Raw genomic sequence first — 17,076 nt, forward strand, 5'->3', positions numbered from 1 at the left:
AATAAACATGTTTTAGAGATTGTCTTGTAGGTAAATATCCGATTTTGTTAAGATCGTTGATGAAGCCTATGGCTTGGTTCGTGGAAGTTGCACGTGTCTTTGAATATCCAAGAAGTTAGATAAATGCTTAGGATGTTAAAAGTAGACAGGCGGTCTACTGTTCCTAAAGTTGACAATCTGACATAAGTTGTAGATGGAGACAGTACATTGTTCCCACGTTGCAGGTTTGAAGAAAACATCGGCCGGAAAATTGCAAATAATTTATTTTCTGTTTTTAAGTTGATGTAACGGTTAAGAATTAAAATAATTTCTTAATTAATTAATAAATTGGTTGGCAAAACTATTTTTAGGTTATCTAAAAATAGCCTAAGATTTATTCTTTTTGAGAAAAGATCTCCTTTTAATTAGGATCTTTTGTTTTAACTCCTATGCTATTTTTAGCTTGAAGGAACCGTTCTCCACTTTTAGCTTGAAGGAACCGTTCTCCACTTTTAGCAAATGGTAACCGGAGTCTATGTTTGGCATTCCACTACCTTTCTTGTGAGAACGTGTGAGTTAGTGGTAGGTATGCCTAAGGTAACTACCGGCTGTTCCCACTATAAATAGGAGGGACTATGCTCAAACCTAAAATGTATATGAGAGTGTCCATAAAGGGAGATCTATTAAGAAAATTATTTTCAGCTATCTAATGTCAATTAATTTATTATATTTTTCTTAAAGCAATTATTTAATTTTTATCGTCTTGAGAATTTGGCCTTGTAAGGGTATTTATTTGTTGTAACTAGACTTAAGGGAAGTCTAGGGGAATAGAGAAGCTTCAAGAGAAGCGTGAGAAGAGAAAGAAAAGGAGAAAGAGAAGAGAAAGAGAAATAGATCTAGAATAGAGAAGCTTCAAGTGAAGCAAATTGTTTTATGTGATTGTAATTGATTGCTTAAAACATAGTGAGAATTTTGAAATCCCGGGGGGTCGTGGTTTTTTCTTCTTATTAGGCCAAGAAGGTTTCCACATAAAATCGTTGTCTCCTTTTGTCTTTTTCATTTTAAGTTTAAGTTTTATTTTATTAATAATTCCGCAAAATTAGAGGCAAAAATCTTAAACTTAATACACAACAATTCACCCCCCCTCTTGTTGCTTTCGATCATCTATTTGCATTTCTACAATTATTATTTTACATAATTTTTTACAACAGTCCATCATATTTATTAATGTCAACCAATCACAACAACCCAATCTTCATAAAATATTAATTTTTGTGCGGTTTGACTAATATAAATTAATATATAATAATATTTACATGTACAACACAACTCACAAACTTTAATTCAACACAATTTAGAAAAATAAATTATATATATACAAGACGTTTGCTAAACGTATAGCTATATAGACTATATACAATATATACTTAACTAGCTACCATAAATAGTTATTAGCAAGACATCTTACTAACTTGTTTTTTTTTTTCCTGAAATTGCCAATGGTTAAAGAATGTTCCTCCCTTGTGTGTGTTTAAAACCTGATTATAATAAATAAAATATGGATTAGGTTCTCTTAAATTTGATTAAGGTCACTTATTTGCAATTTTATACTCTGTAAGCTCATCCTCTGATGATTAAGGTAATTAATAAATGATTTTAGTACAATTTTTTTTATGTCGTTAAGTATAATGGGTGATGGTGAATTCTAGGTGTTCTTGATAGAGGTTTTTTCAATTAGTTTTGTTCAAAGAGTTAAAACTTAATGCTTATGTTAAATGTACTTGTTTTTGTCATGAACTTGATAATAATGTTGTTTTATATGTATTTTTGTAGAAATGACATTATGACATGTGATTACACTTTTTTTTGAAATGGGGAAATTCCAATAAGTAATACGAATATTCATTATGTTGATGGTAAACTTAAACTCTTTGTAACCAAGTCGAACATGGATTTGAATGAGTTAAAAACTTCATATGTGCTAGGATTGGAATTGATTAGACAATAGTTATTTTATATATAAGTTTTCAACATGAGATGAATGGACTATTTTTAATTTATCCAATCAGGATGAGAGGAGCCATTACAGGCAATGTGGGAGCATTTAAAGTCTACCCTTATTCTATTTTTGGAGTTGTATGTAGAATAAGTACCCTTACAAAGCATTCAAAGTCCACCGCAACAACCACCACCAAAGGCCTCATACAGTTCGAGGTGGGGTTTTCCAAGATGTACACACACTCACAGTGGATCCGGTGTGGGATTCTTTCACGACCAGTTTGACCTACTACAAATTGACCTCACACTTTAATGATTTCCTTTTGATTCTTGAAAGTATAATACATTTAAACATCTTGCATATAATAATTTTCAAATTGTATTTTTTTTGACACTTGTACCCCCTCAAGGCATATGTTGTGTTGCTCGAGTACTCGGGGATACCGACGGGTGCATGAAGGAAACCTCTTATATGCTTTTTGACATAATCGAAGTTTATTTTCTAGAGTGTATAATACGTGAATATGGCTAGGTACAAGGCATCCTTCCAACATGCAACACAAATGTTGATCTGCATTGCACTTTGAGAAAGAGTCAAGCCTTGAAGAACAAGAGTGAGATCAACTGGAAACACATATCACGTTGGGATCACAAATTGAAGCTGCAAGCACAAGTTGCATCCATTGATGATGCAAGCATACTTATTAATGCGAATTACATGTTATGGTTTCTCTTTATCACTTCTTGACGGATGACAGCAGATGTATCATCAATGCCGCACAATACGCTCCGACTGCACCGATTATGACCCACTTTGCAAGTATTCTTTTATATTTAATAATTTGACCTACTATAAGTTATAATTATTTAAATTTATTTATGATTGCAGGCACAAGGGTAACAGTTGTTATTTACTCTAGTCAAGAGAGCCAGTCTGGGAGATTTTCCAAGGCATACTCCTAAATTCATAGTTCCAACACGTCATTCTCAGTATGTTGTGTATTAGGCACAACCGAATGTTTCTACTAGCAAGGTGTAAAGCTCATCTTTTCCTCTTGACATTCATTTAGAGAAGATGGACTTATCATACCTTCATGATGGTCTGGAGTCCTCCCACGCTGCTTTATTTTGTTCTCTATTACAAACAACAAACAAACAAGACTTACTTTTTGAATTATATTAACCTATATTGGCTTGTTTTCTATTACTAACAGCGAACTAAACTCAAACCATAGCTTCGGACTGAAAGATTCTTATTAACTGAATTTTTTCATCTTGATCTTTTTTGGTTATGGAACCTTTATCTAGTGCTCATAAATCGTTTGATGATGACAAACCACTGTCCATTGTTCTACAAAATTCAAAAGAAGATCGTTAAACTGTTACAAAGGGAAAAGTTGATTCTCATGAGCTTGTTGAAGCCCCTGAGGTTAAACCTAATGCCAAGAGGTCGAAACATTGTATGGTGAAGATGGAAACAGAAGATGGAACAAAAGTATTTTTTAGTGTACTTTAAGTACAGTTTTATTATAGGTGTTTTTATTATGTGTTGTATGTGTTTATGCCGTTTGTCGTAGGTTTTTGGTATATGTTGTAGGTGTTTTTGTTATGTGTTGTAGATGTTTAGGATATTTATTGCAGCTGTTTATTATATATGTTGTAGGTGTTTTTGTAATGTGCTATACATTTTTAGGTTATTTACTGTAGGTGTTTTTGTTATGTATTGTAGGTATTTAGGTTATTTGTTGTAAGTTTTTGTGTAATGTGTTGTAAGAATTTATGTTATGTGTTGTAGGTTTTTAGGTGTTTTGGTGTAAGAATTTATGTTATATGTTGTAGGTGTTTAGGTTATTTTATGTCGATGTTTTTGTTATGTGTTGTAGGTGTTTAGGTTATTTTATGTCGATGTTTTTGTTATGTGTTGTAGGTGTTTAGGTTATTTGTTTTGAGCGTTTAAGTTATGTGTTGTAAGTGTTTAGGTTATTATAGGTGTTTAGTTTATTATAGGTGTTTTTATTATGTGCATTAGGTGTTTAGGTCCTTTGCTGTAGGTGTTTTCGTTATTTGTTGTAGGTGTTCTTCTTATGTGCAGTAGGTTTATAGGTTATTTGTTGTAGGTGTTTTGTTATATTTGTACGTGTTTTTGTTATGTGTTGTAGGTTTTTACGTTGTTTACTATAGGTGTTTTTGTTGTGTGATGCAGCTATATAGGTTATTTGTTGTAGGTGTTTATGTTATGTGTTGTAGGATTTTATGTTATATGTTGTAGGTTTTTAGGTTATTTTGTATAGGAGTTTATGTTATGTGCTATAGGTATTTATGTTATTTGCTGTAGATTTTTTTGTTAAGTGATGTAGGTATTTAGGTTATGTGTTGTTGGTGTTTTATTATGTGTTGTTGGTGTTTTAATTATGTGCTGGTTTGATGTTTATTTTTATACATTATATTCCAAAACTGGCTACTTTGTTTTGCAATTGTGTTTACATAAGACATTATACATTATATGTTTTTGATTTTTTGTGTAGTAGTGTTGATAAAGCAATTAATTTACACAAATTCCAAGCCTCACCTATTCTTGCAACAAGTCAAAGAACAAATTAAGCTATCAACCGCACAACTGAATAACAATAAAGAGATTGGATTTGGAGGTTTGTTGAACATTAGATGTAGAAAGTTTTCCATCTGCTATAACCCGTTTTCTTGTTGCTTATTTTAACCCTTTGAAGAGGGTTTAAAGCATTCCTAACAAACCAAGATACATCATTAGTGCAAATGATGTTTTTCATATTTTGGGTTTACCTTTAAATCCAAAAAATTAAATTAAAGCAAGGACAAAGAAAAATCAAAATGAGTTTGATAGTTGGCTGAACAAATTGATTCCGAACTGTAAGGCTCTGAAAAAAAAAGAGATTTATTGATGTTGTTCCAAATATATATATATAGTGTGTGTATGAACTAATTGCGAATTACAGTTTTAATGTTTGATAGTTTTGCGAATTACAGCCTTCATGTTTTTTTTTTTTTTTTTGAATTATAGCTTTCAAAGTAGCTTTTTGATCACTATTCAAGCTAGGTGACCGGATCCGTACAAAAAGACCGGTTGACCCTATTTTACCTTTGACTTTCTTTTTTTGGTTTAAAATTTTGTTTTGTGTGTTTATTTTTTTTAACATGTAATTCCTTCTTCCCTACCATTTAACACATTCTCTTTTCCTCCTCCATTGTTGTACATCAATGCTTTAAATTTTATTTTTTTATTTTTTTCATTCAATTTCATCCTTTAACATTTAACACATCTTCATCAATTTGATTTTAACTTTTTTTTATTCAATTTCTTTTTTTTTTTGGTAACCCTAAATTTCAATTTTGGGCAAATTAATGACAAACTCCATTCTCTCTAAATTGTACGCCATTAATGTTCCTGATTTCTTCCTTACCTTCCTTAACTATTTCTTCTTCTTCTTCTTCTTCCTGATTTCTTTCTTGTCTTCCTTATCTTCAAAGATCTTTCAACCCTTTAAAATCCAAACTTACTAAAACCAAAAAACTCCGAAAAATTTGAAAAGAACCTAAATCAACAAATAAAAACCCCTTAATTTAACTTTTAAACATTCAAACAGCAAAATAGAGTAAAAACACCCAAGAAAAAATCCACGTTTCACTCATAAAATAAAAAAATCAAAAACCTAAATAGACAATAAAGTGAACTCTATCTGGGATGGTAATAGTCCTTATTGGCGACTTGGACCTTGGAACGGTCATGTGTTTATTGGTGTACCTTCTACGTACTATTTTGTACTTGTCGATGTATTTCGTTTGGAAAATGATCATCAAGATACACTTAGTTTATGCTTTTCTACAAGTAAACTGAGGGTTAACCATTCATTTTTTACGGATCCGATCACTTGGCTTGAATAATGGTCAAAAAGTTACTTTGGGGGGCTGTAATTCGCAAAAAAAAAAAAATAAAGACAGTAATTCGCTAAACCATCAAACATTAAGATTTTAATAAGAAGCATACATAAAAAAAAAAACAAATAAACAAGTAAAAACCAGAGAACAAGAATACCAACAGCTAAGCAAAAAGGAATCAATAGTTTAGAAAATGAACAAGGCACCTCTAACTAACCTTATTCATGTTCAGGTCTTCAAAGAGGTGTAACTCATACAAGTAAACTCTTATTTGCTCCTCCCAAGTTCTTTTAGGTCTTCCTTAATTTCTCTTACCCTCTACTATGATGTTTATATCCTCCTCACAAGGGCGTCAAATGTCTTTCTCTGCACATGCCCAAACCATCTCAATATATTTTCGCGCATCTTTGCGGAATTAGGGCAAACCCCTAGCTTTATTCTAAACTCCTGGTTCCTAATTTGACCCATCAATCTGTGACTTGACATCCATCTCAGCATACACATTTTTATAACTTCCATCTTATGTTCAAAAGTCTTCTTACCAGCCAACATACTGTCCCAAACAATAAAGCAGGCATGATTGCCACTTAGTAAAGTTTATCTTTTAACATTATTGAAAACGTTCAATCACATAGCATCCCGGTGGCTGCTCGCCACTTGAGTCTTCCCGCTTGTATTCAAAGAGTAACATCCCCGTCAATCTCTCCATTACTCTGAATAATCGATCCTAAATAGCTGTACTTGGTCACAACTTGTAACAATTTCTTCACCAATGGACACCTCTGGCTCCCCAATCGACGATGTCCCACTAAAGTTGCATTGCAAATATTCAGTCTTCGCACGGCTTATACGCAATCCTTTATTTTCTTAAACTTCCCTCCACTGTTCCAATTTATTTTTAACTTCCTCTTTAGTTTCTACTACCAGCACGATATCTTCAGTGAATAATATGCATCACGGCACCGTCTCCTAGATAGATTAAGAAATCTCTTCTATAATGAATGTAAAAATGAAGGGACTTATGTTCCCACCAATTTCTAGATAGATTAAGGAATCTCTATCATACATATCATGTATAGCCTCAATGTACCTTAATGAAATACCTCTAGCCTTGAAGCTATCCCAGATGATGCGTCATGGTATGCCATCATACACTTTCTCCAAGTTGATGAACACTAGATGAAAATTGTTCTTCCGGTCCCTATATTTTTGTATCAATCTCCTCAAAACATGAATTGCCTCAGTAGTTGACCTTCCTGGAATGAAACCGAATTGGTTCTCTCTGATCACCGTCTCTTTTTTGATTCTCCACTCTATCACTCTTTCCCACAATTTCATTGTGTGGCTTAGAATTTTGATTCTTCTATAATGCCCACATACTTGCACATCGTCTTTGTTTTTATACCGTGATATTAGTGTGTTGTTCCTCCATTCTTCCAAAATCTTATGTATCTTCAACATAACATTGATGGGAAAAGGAGGACCATATGCTGCGGTTTAGGGAGAACCACATCTTATAACCCTCTTTTATGCTGCAATTTTGAATCGCAACACCAAATAAAGATATCTGCTGCTATCACATTTGCTTCGGTCTAAACCGCAGAATATGTTGGCAAAAAAACCGCAGCACATGAGGTTGTTTTCTAATAGTGGTTGGTTTTTGTTCTCTTTTATTTTAATTATTTGTGATTTTCGATAAATATAACTTTTGTGTTAATTGGATGAAAGGTGTATATGTTGCGTTATGTTTTTTCGCGTTTGTTGTGCATTTAAAATTTGATGAGTTAAATATGAGATTTGGATAAAAAATTAAAATAATAATTAAAAAATCTAGACAGAATGTTTGTGTCTCAGGAATTATACCACATGCCTCGTGGGTACGTGTGCATATATTGTTGTACCATTTCAAGTCCGATTAAATTAAAAATTCCTTTAAAAATTAAATTAATTAAAAATAGTAAATATAATTGAAATTCAAAACCCAAGGAATTTGGAACCTTTCGGACACATTGGTGAAGCTGGAATTTTTTGTTTGAGATTTATAAATTGTTCGAAATGGGATGTAAAGTTTCTGCTTGTTTTGGAAAATGTGGAGCATTGGGTTTGAATGGTTGAACTATTGAATATTGTTGAGGATAGTTTTGTATTAATAGTATGAAATGTTTGTGATGGGTGAGCGCATTCTAATACGTCGTTTTGAGTGCTCCATTTGATAGAACTGTGATTGCTATATTAACTGTTCATTGCTTATACTTCTAACTCTGACGTGTACTTTGTTGCTTATGCCTGCGATGAGTTGTGTTATATATACACAACTAGCAGAATGTGCATTGGGTTGGAACGGGTGAATTAGGAGGATCATATAAACCGACAGATAAATTTTGATTAATAAGAGTATGATGGTTTATGAACCAAGAATTTACTCGTTGGTTTTATGAAGCCTTATAAAGGTTCTCGATATGAAATAGATGGTTTAGCTTTTATTTTTCGCTGCTAATTTGTTATATAAACTCTACTATTATTTCAATAAGCAGAATGTAACCCGAAAGGGATTGAATGATTTGTTAGGGACTTAAGTAGCCCTTTAATCTACTCGGATCATATATTATTATGTATGTATTTGGGTCGGATTTACTCGGACCATTACATACCCTGACCGGGTTGGCTCCATGTTGGTATACTTTACTACGTTCTAGTAGTGTTGACAGTTTCCCTCAATTAGAGAAGATATTCTTATATCATTTTATCGTCTTTGAGAGGAAAAAGAAGTCAAGTATTCACCTCACATCAATCATCCAACAAGAAGGAGATTTAGTCTCCAATTACATCAAGAGATTCTATGATGAATAACTAACCATTACGGACATAAGTGACTCTAAAATTGTGCCCATACTCATCAACAGATTGAGAATCCTAAGTTAAAATGGCAGCTCATTGAGAATGAAGCTATCTCTTATGTTAAAGCAATGCAAATCGCTCAAAGGTTTCTTCTGCCTCAGACATTTGCACATCTGTAGACTCTAAGGCCAAAATGAAGAAGAATGATAAATGGTAATCCCAGTCTAATACACCTGTAAACACTTTAAGGCACCTACGTCAAGAACATAATGAAAAATCTCAAACAGGGCCACTTAGGCCAGAACTTTTTAGGTCTAACCACAATTACTCGGTAGAATGGTTAAAAGAACTGAAGGATGGAGGATATGATTACAATAGTATCAACCTTACCGATCAAGGCAAGTGGCATACAATAATCAAGGGCAGGATCAGAACTCTGATAAGAGAAAAGAGTAGCAAACTAGCGTTACCAAGGGTTTCATCAATTTCATATCTGGTGGGTACTCCAAATTCTAGGAAAGTGACAATTTCGTCACGGAAGTGAAAATTACATCACTACCAACGAAACTCCTACTATGTAAGTGACATGTACTTCGAAGTCCAGTAATACGGTATAGATCGATCATTGCAAGAGGATATACCTTGTTAAGAAATTAAACATTGAATGAAAGCCTTAGTAGATCAAGTATGAAACTACATAATAAAAGATTGAGAAAATCATGAATGAATGAATGAAAGTTAAGAAAAACATTGTGTGATGTCCAGTCTCAACAAACTAATTAATCAATTATTTCATTATTCTTTGTCAGCCCTTGACATAAAGATCCTTATATTCGTTGTCCAGAAATAATTTAGGTGGCAAGCTAACCCAAAATTTGTTTATTCATTTCAAGACTCTTTATCACCCTTTCGAACGAAGATCTGTATAGTCATTATCTAGAGCTAATTTGGGTGGCAAGTTAGCCCCAAATTAGCTTATTGATTTCACGACTCTTTCTTAGCTTTTGGTACAAAGATCCAAATATTCATTGCATAGACAATTCCTTTTAGGACTCTTTATCAGCCTTTGACACGAAGATCCTTCTTGTTTGGAACTAATTTGGATTGTAAGATAGCCCCAAATTAGCCATTTCGTTTCAGGACTCTTTGCCAACCTTTAGCACGAAGATACTTATTGTCATTGTATGGAACTAATTTGGGTGGCAAGCTAGACCCAAATTAGCCAATTCATTTTAGAAATCTTTGTAGCCCTTAGCACGAAGATCCTTATTGTCTGGAACTAATTTGGATGGTAAGATAGCCTCAAATTAGCCAAGTTGTTTTAGGAATCTTTAGTAGCCCTTGACACGAATATTCTTATTGTCTGGTACTAATTTGGGTAGCAGGCTAGCCCTTAGTTAGCCAATTTAGTTCAGGAGTCTTCGTTAGCCCTTGGCACGAAGATCCTTATAGTCATTGTCTGAAACTAATTTGGGTGGCAAGCTTGCCCCAAGTTAGCCTATTGTTTCAGTTAGTCAACCTTTGGCACGAAGATCCATATAATTATTTTTTAGAGCTAAGTTGGGTGGCAACCTAGCCCCAAATTACCAATTTGTTTTGTGACTCTTTGTCAGCCTTGGACACAAAGATCATTGTAGTTGATCATTCCTATAACCAAAGACAATAAAAAATATCTGGAAACCAAGCGTAGAAGATGGTTCATGTCTACACTTTGGACTTACATGAAAATGGCAATAGAAGTAGCCCCGAGACTGAAATGGCTGAAACTACCAACTCGAACACTTCGACAGACGATGTTATTGTTAATGTTAAAATGTGATTCGATTGGAATTATAAAACCCAAATTATTTGATATTAAGGGATTTGGGAGTTAGAAGTTTGAAATTGATGACCAACAACCCTACAAAATATATAGCGTTAAAGGGTTAAGGTCTTGTTGTATCAAGTAGCCATTATCGTAAAACATTTGGGAGGCCTGTTAGCCCCAAATTAGCTAATTTTATTGGGACTCTTTGTTAACCTTGGCACGAAGATCCTTACTTGATTGTTTCAAGACTCTTTGTCCAAAAAATATCCTTTATTTTTCATTTTCATAAATCAATTTGGGTGGCAATATAGCCCCAAATGATCCAAATCTAACCAAGACACTTTGTTAATCAAAGATACTTTATCGCCAATATTCGTGGATTAATTTTGGATCTAGACCCAAATATCTCAACCAAGCTAAGTTTCTTTTTCAACCTAAGGCACAAATATCCTTGATAACCCCGACAATTTAACATTCATCAATCATAGTTGGATCTGTAATCTCACATGCTAACCAGATCATTCAACTTCGCTCCAATACTAGTCATGTTAACCAAAGAACTACACTCACATATTGTTGCTGATAAATAATCATCAACCCTAGCCGGATTATCCAAGCCTGGTTTAAATGTCAATTATCTTATTCAAAAGTCACTTGACATCTATCTTGATTATTGATGTCTCGTCTTCGTACTACAGTTAACCCAACAATTATTGACATTAAGGCTTCGTGTCATTGCTATGATCATTGTATATGATCATTGCTATTGACATTAAGGCTTCGTACTGCTGTAATGAACAGAGTGTCCCTTATTAGAATATTTCAAACCTTACAAAAGGTAAAAGGCCCTAAATCATACTAATGAAGTCAACGTCGAGTACTTTTAGGCTCGTTAGCCCAAGTCGATCCTCTAGGAGCATACATACACACCTTGGGGCTCTCATGTTCAAAGTTATAATATTTAAAAATTCTAACCCTAATGGTGTGCAAATTTTATTTAACCGAAAGTGTACGTCGTACGTGTAGATGTGGGTCGAACACAAGGAAGATGGGATAAGGAACTTGTTTGCTAATCTCTACCAATTATATTGCTTGAAGGGAAAAACAAATGATTGATTTTTGGTTAATAGACCAAAAAAGCAATAAGAAATTGGGAAGAAACTATATGATGAAGTCTAGGGTGTCGAAAATCCCTAATTCCTGTATGATCAAACATCTATTAGTGTCTATAAAATGTCGGATTAATTCTGTGATTAAACATGATCTTATTAATCTCAAACTCTCTATCTATTGATTAACTATTAGATTTACACCCTAGTAACTCAATTCTCACACGCTAGTATTATTGAACGAATTAATAAAAATTTAACTAAAATTTACCCTAAAGCAAAGTTGATTCTAATTTCACACGCTAATTCTATTGATTAGTCCAACAAAACATGTTTAATTTAGGGTTATTCACAAATTTTAATCAAATTAATCCTAATATAGAAGCTTTTAATATTCAAATCATACTTGAATTGTAGGTTTAAACCATAACCCTATAAAATGGATCTACATACCATTCATGATAAAAATAGTAAACAAAAATTCTAGGATGAAACTAAGCATGATAAAAGATGATAATAATGTAATTTGCAAGGAAAAAAATTAATTAAACTATGAAAGACACAATTAAAGATTTAAGAGACAAAACATGAAGAACAATACTACTTTTACAAAAAGAAAATTACTAAGAAAACAATTAAAGTTTGACAAGGAAAGATAAATCTAATACAAATTTGATAAAGGAAGATTAAATTAATAATGAGAAAGTAAATCAAAGACAAGAAATTAAAATGACAAGAAATCAAAAGCTTACAAATATTAAAATGGTGTTCAAATGGAGAGGAATATGAAGGAAGAAGAAGGATGAAGAGGTTTTAATCTTCCCCCTTAGGCTCCCCAAAGGAGGCTTAATATAATTCCCCTTCTTAAAATCTAGATAAACCCTAAGAAGTTAATTAAAATAAAGATAAAATAAAATAATACAAAATTAAAGTAATTGAAAAATGTTCTCACGGAATTCCGGAAGAAAAAGCCTACTCGGTGTCAACTTCCACAACCAAGAAGTCGAATCGGCGTTTTTGGCTGACAATTTCAGTAAACTTTGAACGATCGTCATTTCTTTCTCGGTCATTGGAATTGGACGTATAATATACCGTTGGAAAGTTCTTGAAGTCTAGTTTTCAATGTCGTAAACTTTGCATTAATATAATCTTCCTATCAAAAGTTATAACCAAAGAATAGACACGTATCAAATTTCACCTTAAAACTTTTGCATTATAAACACTTTTCTACTCTTTTGCTCATTTTCTTTATAGAACATCTTCAACCGAACTAAAATTCAGTTAGTAAAATCCATCATCATTATAACCATAACAACTATGCTTAAAACAATCAAAACCACTCAAAATCAACATGAATAACCAAAATGGGTAAAGTACCATAAATCTTCAAAATAAGCACGAAATTACTAATAACGACCATCTATAAGTAGTATAAAATGATATAAATAAAGTGCAAAATAATTACACTTGTCATCTAACTGAAGGAAAATGTTGATACTTCAATTGAAAACTTAGATGACCTTTACGCTCCTTAACCCAAAGGTAATCGTATAGAATACTCTTAACTCTTTCAGATGGTGAAAGATCTCAACTCTCTCAAATAGTTATCCCAGCCTTGGGGCTAATCGATCCTAAGTTAATCCCAAGATAGCTTTTGGTAGAAGATATTCAAACTCTTCCACAGTTACCAGTATCATTCAAGGATGTCAATAGTAGTCATGTAGCGACCAAATGATCATCATTTGGGGCTAATAAGCTACACCACCAAATAAAGAATATGAAACGTTGTTTAACGTTGACAATCATTCGGATATTCTATGCCTTCACATTGTCGTGTCAAAAAAATAGACATTCTCTAGAAACTAATTAAAAGATCATCATTCGTTAGTCACTAAAACGAAATGTTATGATTGGTGTGACTTGAGTGCACAAGTGGTGTGTGCATTCATGTGGTGACTCTTGGGATGGAATCCCATAAGTATGTCATGAATGGGCGTGTCTTAATATTTGTGGTTTATGATGATGATTAAGGTATGAATTAATGAGTTAATCAAGGAGTTATGGGACTTAATGAAGAAGTTCAAAGGTTTAATTCAAGATGCTCAACTATGCAAGTCGAGCAATACGGTCAGAAGCCCTCTGAAGTGCCGCTCAACCAACTCGCTCGACCGAGCTTGCTTCAAGATGGGTCGAGCGAGCAGACAAAATGCAACCAGAAACTTCCTGTAGTCCGCTCGACCGAGCGAGCCTTTGCTTTGGTCGAGCGATGTTTCTGATACTCCTAAGATGCTGTTTTTTGACTCTTCAAGTTCTTGGAGATGTTTCATTGTCATTTATTCATAGTTATAGTGTACTTAATGTTGCTTAGTGAGATCTCTCCTATAAATAGAGAGCTCTCATTCACATTGTAATCATCCACAAAATACACCTCAAGTCAAACACTAGCCTATATCTCTTCTCTATTGTAATTCTCCATATTTGAGAGTTCTTTGAACTCCTTTGATAATATAAGAGATACTACACACCGGAGGACGTAGCCTTAGTTGGGTGAACCTCGTTAAATCTTTATGTCGTTTTATTGCTTTACTTTCTCCTACAAACATCGATATCATTGATAGCGTAATTTGTTTGTCACAAAACCTCATACACTCGATCTTGGCAATATTGGAGTTTGAAATACATTGTTCGAACTCTAATATATCGTCGTTTTCACGAAATGATAGCATTAAGTTTTCCTTCTCTAATCTCTAAGAATGTTGTAGCTAGAAAGGTAAGAAGGAAATACAAGTACTTACATGCAAAGTTACCAAAAACACTAAAAAATATTCTATGTTATTTATCAAAATCCAAAGAATACAAACTTTCTACCTACGTTTGGTTCTCTTGTGAGTGATCCTCCTTGATTTTCTCTCTCTCTCTCTCTCATCGCATGTGTGTGTAATAATAAATATAAGAGGGGCATACTTTTTCCCACCATGCAACAACCTTCAACCAAACATAGTCAAAAAAATATCAGCTAAAACTCTATTCAAACCCCAAAATACACATTTCAAAATAGCTCATATTTAGAAATCCTTTATTCCTTACAATGTCATATCATGGTTGGTAAATTAAGCTCTACTCTCAAATTTCTTGGGGATCATTAACCCAAGGAAGCTTCCCAGATCACAATATGCTTAAAAACTTGGGAGTTATTAGCCCATAGTAGATTTTGAAATCATATCATGCTTAATTTATTTGAGACTCCTTGTAAGTCCACAAATTTGTCCAAGTGTGGAAAAGATAAAGCATGAAGTTTTCATGTAAGGGTTCGTTCAGGAGAACCAGCAAAAACAAACTCCCCATTATGATGTATTCTCAGATTCATTTGATCGAATAGGCTTATATTCTACCAACCTTTTTACACTTCCAAAAATTTTGACTAAGTCATCTACAAGATATTGGGTTCTTACAATATGTCATTGAAAAGTTCCTAAACTCTAGTTTCCAACGCAATTAGTCTTTGCATTATTTCATGTTGTATACCAAAAGTTATTGCCAAAATAGTAAACACGAGTAAAATAAAACGTACGTTCAATGAAATTCAAAAGACCAAAAACTATTTAGGTGAAAATAGCACTACACTTAGAATTATAATCCAACGTCCAAATTTCAGTTTGCAAGCTCACAAATGACAATAAGCATTTGCATACATGTCGTATCTCACTACAAAAAACAATTGAAATAGCGATGGCAAAATAGCGAGGGGAGAGAATGGTCGCCCGTGGCGACGAATAGGCGAGGGAAAGATTAGTCGCCAACTGGGAAAGAGATTTGGCGACGAGGGAATTGGTCACTACTCAGTCGCCAAGGACAATTTTTAATTTATTTTTTTTAAATACTTGGCGACGGGTTTTTTGGTCGCCATGTCGTCGCAGAAACGACAGTATTTTTATTTTTTTTTAAATACTCTGACAGGCTGCTGTTGTCGCCATTTGATCGCCAAAGGACAGTATTTTCCTTTTATTTTTATTTTAATTGTTGGCGACGAGGTCCGTGATCGCCATATCGTCGCCTTCTTTTTTGTTTTATTTTTTTTAAAATATAAGCAAACGACAGACAGGTTGGAAGCTCTTTGGTCGCCACTTGTTTGAATTTGGAAAATGGCGATGGGTTTGTAATCGCCGTGTTGTCGCCATGTTTTGTATAAATAAGGCGCAGAATTGTTGTGCGTTGTATATTTCGGAAATCAAAAAAGTAGAAGTGGTTAGTGATTTTCTTATCTTATAGCTTTTTTTTTATCTTTACATGAGTTGTTTTATTTGTTTTTATTATTTATATTTAATTTTTATTATCATTAATTTGATTTAATTTTAATATTTAATTAGTACATATTTTATTTCCTTTGTTACTTACATGATTTTTTTATATATTTTATTATTTTATATTTTATTTTTATTGTCATTAATTTGCTTTAATAATTGTTATTAGAATAATTATATTATTATCATATAATGTTATTTTCATGAATTGTTTTATATATTTTTATTGTCATTAACTTACTTTACTAATCAGTTGAATAATTATATTATTTTATTATATATAGGTGTTAAAAATGAATTTTAGGCAAAAAAGAAGTTGGATGTACAACCGACGAAAAAATGAAAAGTTTAGTTTAAGATTTATGAGAGGGTTGGAAGAGTTTTTAGATTTTGCTCGTACAAATAGCATGAGTTCTGAGATTAGATGTCCTTGCAAAAAGTGTAAAAATTGTTGATATAAAGAATCAGATGAAATAAGAGAACATCTAATGAGAAGGGGGTTTGTTGAAAATTACTATGAGTGGGAATATCATCAAAACACAGAGATAGGAACAACATCTAATGTTGTAGCGGTAGTGGGAGAGCAATCGTCAAACAATCCAAATCCATACTCACAGATGGTGCATGATGCAGTAGTTAGTGTATTTTGCAGACACTTACCATCAGTTTTTTCCCTCCCAGTATGATGTAGTGTCAGTAGATAATGAACCACCGGTACACGTTGACAAATATCCAAATCTCAGTGTCGACAGTTCTTTGAAATGTTAAATTTTGTAAATAGTCCTTTATTTAAAGGTTGTAAAAATCACACCACGATGTCTATTATTGGTCGACTAACAAACCTGAAGACAGACCATCGTCTCACTGAGAGGTGTTACGACGATATTTGTGTAATTGTGAACGAAGTGTTACCAGAATAGTATACGATGGTAAACAACTTCTATGAAACGAAAAAACAAATAGCTGCCCTTGGATTACCCGTTGAGAAGATAAATTGTTGTCCTAATGGATGTATGATATATTGGGGGAATAATGCAAATGCAACTTGCTGTAATATTTGTGAAACTTCTAGACGGAGAAGAAACAGTAAAGGCGATAAGGTTTCGAGGAAACAATTTCATTATTTCCCCTG

The sequence above is a fragment of the Amaranthus tricolor genome, chromosome 6 (genome assembly GCF_026212465.1).
Source record: "Amaranthus tricolor cultivar Red isolate AtriRed21 chromosome 6, ASM2621246v1, whole genome shotgun sequence".
Taxonomy (NCBI): Eukaryota; Viridiplantae; Streptophyta; class Magnoliopsida; order Caryophyllales; family Amaranthaceae; genus Amaranthus; species Amaranthus tricolor.